This window comes from Balaenoptera physalus (genome assembly GCF_965194825.1).
Source record: "Balaenoptera physalus genome assembly, chromosome: 17".
Taxonomy (NCBI): Eukaryota; Metazoa; Chordata; class Mammalia; order Artiodactyla; family Balaenopteridae; genus Balaenoptera; species Balaenoptera physalus.
This window is the reverse complement of record NC_138895.1, coordinates 42,443,269-42,451,250: the sequence shown is the minus strand read 5'-3', so window position 1 is coordinate 42,451,250 and position 7,982 is coordinate 42,443,269. Positions and strand designations below refer to the sequence as shown.

Below are 7,982 nucleotides of genomic sequence, written 5' to 3'. Positions count from 1 at the left end.
AATTGAAATTCACTGGAAATGTGTTTCAATTTCAAAGAAAACAGAAGGAAATGACATCATCCCTGTTCTTTCTGCTGCCCTCTATGAAAATTTCATTTATCTTTGTCATCTAACCGTAAGCTGTCAGCAGTAAAGATGGAAGCCTCATTAATAAAAATCAGAGAATATCTTCTACCTTGTAGATTAAAACTCCTAAAGTATCCTCAAGACAATTGCACTACATATTACAGCTTAGAGGTTGATAATCCTGAACTGCATCAGCAGTTGATTTAGAACTTGTTTATAACCATAATTGTGGAAGAGCAAATCTTTGTAAAATCTTTCTAACTGTTCATCACTGCATAAACCTGAAGCTTAGCTAAAAGTAACCTATAAAGCAGAGCTGAGGAGTAGAGTCTAGGTTTCTTGATACTGACCACTCACTTCAAAATTAAACTCTTGGTATATGTAAGGCTTTACGTGTGTGTGTGTGTGTGTGTGTGTGTGTGTGTGTGTGTGTAATAAATCTGAACATATCCTCCATATAACTATGTTTTCTTAATGTGTCCTACATGAAAAAAAATGATCACATGATCAATTAGGATCAATGGACCAATATAAATGAGCTGAAAATGTATGGCTGGAATATTCATGTGTGAGAAGACCAAAAAAACAAAAACAAAAACAAAATATTTAAACAACATATAATCCAATTTAGAGGAAAGGAATTTTAATCTTAAATCATGAGCTAATTAGTCCAGAGTTTTATGCTAATCTTTTAATGCTGGAAATCAAGTTACTATGTCATGACTATTTATAAGTTCATCAGTGGTTATTAGAGTCTTTGTACAATGGTGAAACTTTTGATAGTACTGGACATTATCTCATTTTTATGCAGTTGATTAGATTTTAATTTTTACATTAAAGAACTATTTTCTCTAAATTTAGAATATAATAATTTTTTTCTTCAGAGTTGAAGTTATAATCTACAAAAGATTATACATCCACCTTTAAAAAGTTATTCCACAAAACTCAAGAGCTGTGTTCTTTCAATACACAATTTACAGTAATTTACCCTCCAAGGTTTTTGCTCTTTGAACTTTAACAATATAAATGATTATGTCATATTCATGCCATTTTATATGTTAAGTCATAAGATATTAAATTACCTTGTATTGCATTATATTTAAATAGAGCTCAACAGTAAATAAGTGATCTGAAAAATTGTTCTGTACTTCACTAATAGCTTATATTATTTCCTGAAAATTCCTTTTCGTAGAAAAGGGCATGCCACTTCTCTGCTGGATGCTCCATCAAGTCTTGTTTACTGTAACCAGGAGATGAAATTTCCAAACAAACCCTGGTGTTTACAGCACTTGGAGAGGCATGTGGCCTGTCATTCCAGTCTCTGTCAAGCCTGTGCCCCACCTGCTTTTTGGCTTTGGCTTAAACAAGTTGGTTGGGCCACAACACAAGTGTGAGAACATGAGAATGTGAGATGCCACAGGCCAGGTGACATGCCAGTGCTGAAAAGCTGGTACATGGCAGGGCACCATTGTGTACATAGAAAGGCCACATGCCACAGCAAAATGTGGCAGCCACGTCTCCAAAATTAGATGAATAATTTCCCTTCCATTATGTTCTCACAAATATGTTGTAAAACAATAAGCCTTGAGCTACACTAAGTCCAAAAGTTCAGGGTTTCAAAAGAGTGAAAAGTAAATATTCATATTTATTTCAGAGTTGACTGACAGGTAGAACTTTTTTTAAACCATGCTTATGTATGGTTTGAGAAATACTTTTTTTAAGGCAACAGAAATCATTCTCATAGGTATGAGTCTTCTGACACGGCCAAATGCTGCAGATCAGCAAATAACTTTTTTTTTTTTTTTGTCTAACAAAGCAGGAGAGAATTTACTAGGATAAATGTTGTAGAATCTTACAATTCCTCCTCTTTTTCTCTGAATTTCATACTTCTGTATGCTATCGCCAGGTCCATGCTGCTAATGCAACTGCAGTTGAATTCATTTCAAGTGTTGGCAGGAATGGATAAGGAAAAAATAATTACACTTTTAAAATTCTGTTGAGTCTAGTGTGGGTTACAGAATTCATAAATGTGCAATGTCAGGTAAACCAAGGTATTTTCTGAGCTGTGACTCTACTGCTGAATAAGTATGTGAACATAAAAGATGAATAAAATTTCTGTACTTTATCTTAACAATGGAAGACTCAATCCAAGGCCAAAATACTTTTGAAAATTTTAGAGTTACTAGTGAGGATTTCTTTCTTGATGAAAGGGCATCAGTGGAAATCCTGAAATAATCTAAAGGGCTTTCATCTCTGCTGTCCAAATTTTAAACAAGGAAATAATTGTGGAATTTGGGACTATTAACATTTTTCTAGCATAATGTATTTACAAATTTACAGTTTTTAAAATTTCTTTACTTTTCCATCTGTTTAGCCACAAACCATGAACTTTCAAGGAGCAGAATATGTCTAGTCATATACTTTCTCATAGATTTCACATAACATTAGAAGTGAATCAGAGAGGGATTTTAAAATATCAAAAATTATATTAATATGTGGAGAGCTGTACAATTTCAGTCTGTAATTTAGATTTACATCCTATAGTTCTTGGCTTTTACAACTGTTCCCTAACTTTCCTAAAATAATTTACCATCCTTCAGTGTGGGATTGAGAGTATCCTGCAGGACCATAGTCCAATTTTAGATGAACAAACTCACGGTACTATTTGCTGCAGCCAAGTATCGTTCACCTTCACCTGGAACAGAGTATCTTAATCGTTTACATAAAGGAAAGGCCACTCGTGCTGTGCTATGCTTATAACATTATGTTGCCTAATAAAGGTATTTTGGGGAGTTTGTTTGTTCCCTTTCTGTTTGCTGAGTAAGTTATTGCTTGTAAAAGATTATGTGTCTCTAGAGAGCATTAGAAATAGTCTTGGTTCTTTTTTACTTGAAGTCTGGGCGATTTCTAGCATCTTTTAAGCCCAGACTTTGAATAAGAATGTCACCTCTTTGAAATAGTCTGCTGAAATACAGATTTAAAACTCCAGCACTGCCTCTTGATGAATACACAGACTGAGAAGATAGTGAGGGGAATCCTGAGACCATGTGGAAACTCATTGTACTATGTATATTTCAGTCATGATTCTACAGAAGGAAGTACCTTATCCTTGCTTGAACATATTGAGCCCATTGACACTATGAGAATTACTTCTCACACTGACTCTCTATGTAAGTTCTATAATTTCTAGAATTATAGCTGTAAAATATTTTACTAGTATTATGAAAGTCAAAATTGTAAACCAAATAAAAATACACAGATAAATCAAACATTTTCCTGACATTTTCTTTCTCCTCTCCTTTTGGTCTTCATTTTCTCTTATTTCCCATTTACATTTTTTTTTCATATTCTTGCATGTAACAATAATCCCCTTCTCCCACAGACCATACACACTTCCAGTACATTATAAAGATGCCTTTCCACTGTCTACTGACTTTCCTTTCTTTTTTCTTTTACCTTATTCCTTCTGAGACATAGAGAGATGAGCTAGAGGCAACACTTGGGAGACACTTGTAATTGAAAGGTAAATGAGATTAAATGATTGTTCTCTGATTCACAACTACCTAAAGTGAAAGCAGTGTTGATCCCATCCACTTAAATCTGAGCTGATGATTCAGTGCCAAACATGCCATTTAACAAGGGTACCTAAATTAGAGTGAGACAGCAGAGTAGCCCACCATCATTGTCTATGACACATAGTAAGTCATTAACAATTATTTGATTGAGTTGACCAGGAAAAATGTCTTTGTGGAATGTGTAATGTCAGCTTGGAATTATTGGACTATGATTATGGTAAGAAGAAATAAGCAAAAAGAGAATCAATTCTGCCCTGAGTACTGGAAATTTTGATAAAAGAAGAATTTAGGAAAATAAATTGGCAAAAGGAGGATCTAATATTTTGAATTAGTGAGAATATACTGTTCAACATAAAGGACAAAGCGTATGTCTTTACAAATTAATGTTTTCATTTTCTTCAGATAAATACCCAGGAGTGGAATTGCTGGATCATATGGCAGTTCTATTTTTAATTTTTTGAGGCTCCTCTACACTGTTTTCCATAGTAATTGGACCAGTCTACACTCCCACCAACAGTGCACAAGGGTTCTCTTTTCCCCACATCCTCACCGACACTTGTTGTTTCTTGTCTTTTTGACAACAGCCATTCTGACAGGTGTGAGGTGAAATCTCATTGTGGTTTTGATTTGCATTTCCCTGATGATTAGTGATGTTGAGCATCTTTTCATGTGCCTGTTACCATCTGTATGTTTTCTTTGGAAACATGCCTATTTAGGTCATTATTTACAATAATCACGATAAAGAAGCAACCCAAGTGTCCATGGACAGATGAATAATTAAAGAAATGTGGGAGATATATATATATATATATATATGGCTGACTATATATATATATATATATAGTCAGCCATTAAAAAAGAATAAATTTTTGCCATTTGCAACAACATGGATGGACCTGGAGGGTATTACACCAAGGGAAATATGTCAAACAGAGAAAGGCGAATATTGTGGAATCTAAAAAATATGTGGAATGTAAAAAATAAAACAAATGAACAAATACAACAAAACAGAAAGAAACTCATGACTAGGACAAACTAGTGATTGCCAGAGGATAAAATGTTGGGGAGACGGACAAAATAGGTGAAGGGGATTAAGAGGTACAAACTACTGGTTATAAAATAAATAAATCACAGGGATGTAATGTACAACACAGGGAATATACTCAATAATATAATAACTTTGATGCATAATCTATTAAAATATTGAATTGCTATGTTGTATGCCTAAAACTAATATAATATTATAAGTCAACTATACTTTAATTTAAAAAGCAAACAAACAAAAAGATCTATCCTTGCAGCATCTAGAGAGAATGACAGTTGAAGCCATTTGAAAATTTGAGAAAAGTTATGTTCATGTTATGACTTTGTAGAATAATCATTTGTTGAACCCTAATTTCCAATTTTTATATTTAAAAATGGAAAGGAATGTATAGATGAAAACATAAATTTGTCATTTTGAAGTTTTCCTCACTATAATATTTTCAGGCAAAGGTTTCATGATGAATTTAAAACAAGGTATGGAACCTACAAGAAAATGAAAATCTATTTAGATTTTCTTAAGCCTACCAAAATTGTAGAGAAGCATAGTCACCACCCAGTGCCTTTTTTTGGGTTTTAGGGAAAAATGTTTTTATAATGCCCTAAGATACTATTTAAAATGTATTGAACCTGACAAAGTGTAGATGAAGATGAATCAGAGGAAAACTTTTTCTGAGAAATGAAGTGTGATAATATTTTGCTAAGGAAAAAACAGAATGATCTATGATTAAAAAGAAAACTGACACCAACATGAAGCACACAAATTTCTGAATTGAATTATTCCATCAAAAATCCTGGACTTTAGTTTATTGCTTATATTGCTTTAATTTCTGTTTCTCACAGTTTAAAATATCCGGTTGCATTATGCTTAACAAACATGTAAGTAACACTTGGGAGACATTTATAAAGCAACAAATACATCAGTAAATTTCATCAGAAGACTGTTTCAACCCATTTCACTGGACACCAAAATTGGTAAAAAATATTATTTTACATGAATATATTCTTATATTAACTATATAATTTGCCAAACCACACATGGAAATTTAAACAGAGAAAGATATTTTTCTTTGACCTGAAAGGAGGACCACACATATACTTCAGTGAATTGAAAACAGCTGTGTACAGTCTTTGGCACAGGCAAATTTTCTGAAAGATTACATCTGTATGGTCAGTTTGGGTTTTGATAAAATCACCATTAATGGATTTATGTATAAATATAAAAATATGTTGAACTGCTTAAAAACATTTTTAAAAGTTGAGACATCCACTCCTTGAATTCAGTATTCTCTTTTTCTCCCTTTTCTTGCATTCTACTGGGTACACAATTTGACTAATACTGTTCAAATGCAAATATTAAACCTGAAGGAGTGATAAAACTATTGTAAACATTAAGAAATCTTAATTCTATCCTTGACTGTTGAATTTACTAAATGATACTTTGTAAATACTTAATCCATATATTACTCGGTTTCCTTGTATAGTAAGATTAATAACTTCTTATTTACTGGAATTTTTAAAGAAGATATAAAAACTAAGTGAAATCTTGAGAAGATTTCTATATTTATATATTGCCTATAATTAGAGTCAATATTTTCCCTTTTGCCAGACAATTTTCATTACATGTTGCATTCTTTTTTTTTTTTTTAATATAATGTAATTTATTCTATTTTGGTAGCGTAAACTGGGGTCAGTAGGCACTGAACTGAACAGGTGTAAAAGAGATGAATTTATCATATCAAAGATTTTTGTTATTCTTAATTGTATAATGAATGCCGTGTCAAGTGGCAACTCAAGGCAGCATGTGGTGATTCTGACTGCAATGTAATAGTCATAAAAAATGTATTTATGAGACCCCACGTCAGACATCTTCTGTGAATCAAACCCTAAAATGTAAAGCAATAACCTGGGAAGAGTTGTGAATACCTAAAGATGCAGGAGTGACTTTCAAGTGATTTCCTGTTCTGCTTTTTCCCTTAGAAAGAACGAAAGACATCAATTCCATGCGTGTATTTTTTTCCCAGGCATCAATGTTCTTGGAAATAAATCTGAGAAGTAAAAAGAATAATTTACTCTACGCATGGGTATTTGCTGTAAGAACTTCACAATGTTGGAAAATGAATGGAAAGGTTAAGTAGAAGACGTGCATCATTGCTGTAATTTGTAAACTGGTGTGATAACCTCGCGTTTAATATTTTATGGAGTGGAAGGTGAATGCTAGAGGGAGAAATACCACTTGGAGATAAGGGAAATCATATGCTAAGAATGTGTATAAATATGCCTGAGAATCAACTTGAGTGTTTCTTTATTAATTGATAGACTGGCGTAACATGACAATGAAATAATGAAGGTATCCTAGCAACCATATTTTCATAACAACTGTGACCTGTAAGACTGTGATGACTGTCAGTCACATTTTGTTAATTCAGGAGGGTGAGCAAGAATAATTTCAATTAATAGAACCTCTCTGCAAACAAAATATAATCTAGATTTGATCACACCTATGACCAGAATTTTTTCATTTATAAAACAATAGTATACCTAGATGAATAAATTATTTTAAGTTGATAATATTCCAGTTTTGGGTGGTAGTTAGACATTCTATCATTTATTTAGTTGGTGTACAATCTGGAAAAAATATTTTTAAAAATCCACAAAAACATGTCAATATTAGAAAATCTGCTTTTAGTATGAAATAACAAAACATAAAAAGGAGTTTACTTATAAGTTGACATTTCTATTTTTATCAACTTTTTTTATTTGAACAACACCAAAATGAAAACATTATATGTCCTTGTTTTGATATTCTAAAAAAATAGTTTATTTCTCTATGAGCCTCTTCTTTCCCACATATTGAATTTATCCAAATACTATTTCTTTAGTCAGTTAAAATTGATTCAAAGAGTGCATATTATATACCTACTTTTGGCCTAAATGAAAGATCAGCATAACATGAACATAACGTGATCATAAAAATACTTATAAAAAGTTTTAGGTCTACTATTTTTTCAATTTACATCATCTCCTCTGATAGAAATAATTTGTCTGTCCAACAGAAACTTCTCTGTCTACTTGAAGTGCGTAGAAAAGGATTTGATACAGAGCATTAATGCTTATCAAACTATTGAAAGAGAGAAGGAACAGAGATAAGGAACAGCTACCACTAGATCTCAGTACCTCTCTAAGGAGGCAGGAAGGTACAGACACTGCCAAGCGCTTATGGCAATGATCACCATTCCCTCCACCAATGAAGCCAATGCTTCAAAAGAAAATACCTGGAGGCTTCTGCAAATATGTCAC

The 7,982-nt window shown here is 32.6% G+C and overlaps 1 long non-coding RNA gene across 1 annotated transcript; it reads left to right on the top strand.

Moving 5' to 3' along the window:
- The first annotated feature begins 970 nt into the window (after positions 1-970).
- On the top strand, positions 971-7,061 carry LOC309647166. The gene is made up of 2 exons (XR_014255846.1): positions 971-3,236; positions 6,663-7,061. It is a non-coding gene; the product is annotated as an uncharacterized lncRNA (long non-coding RNA).
- The last annotated feature ends 921 nt before the right edge of the window (positions 7,062-7,982 follow it).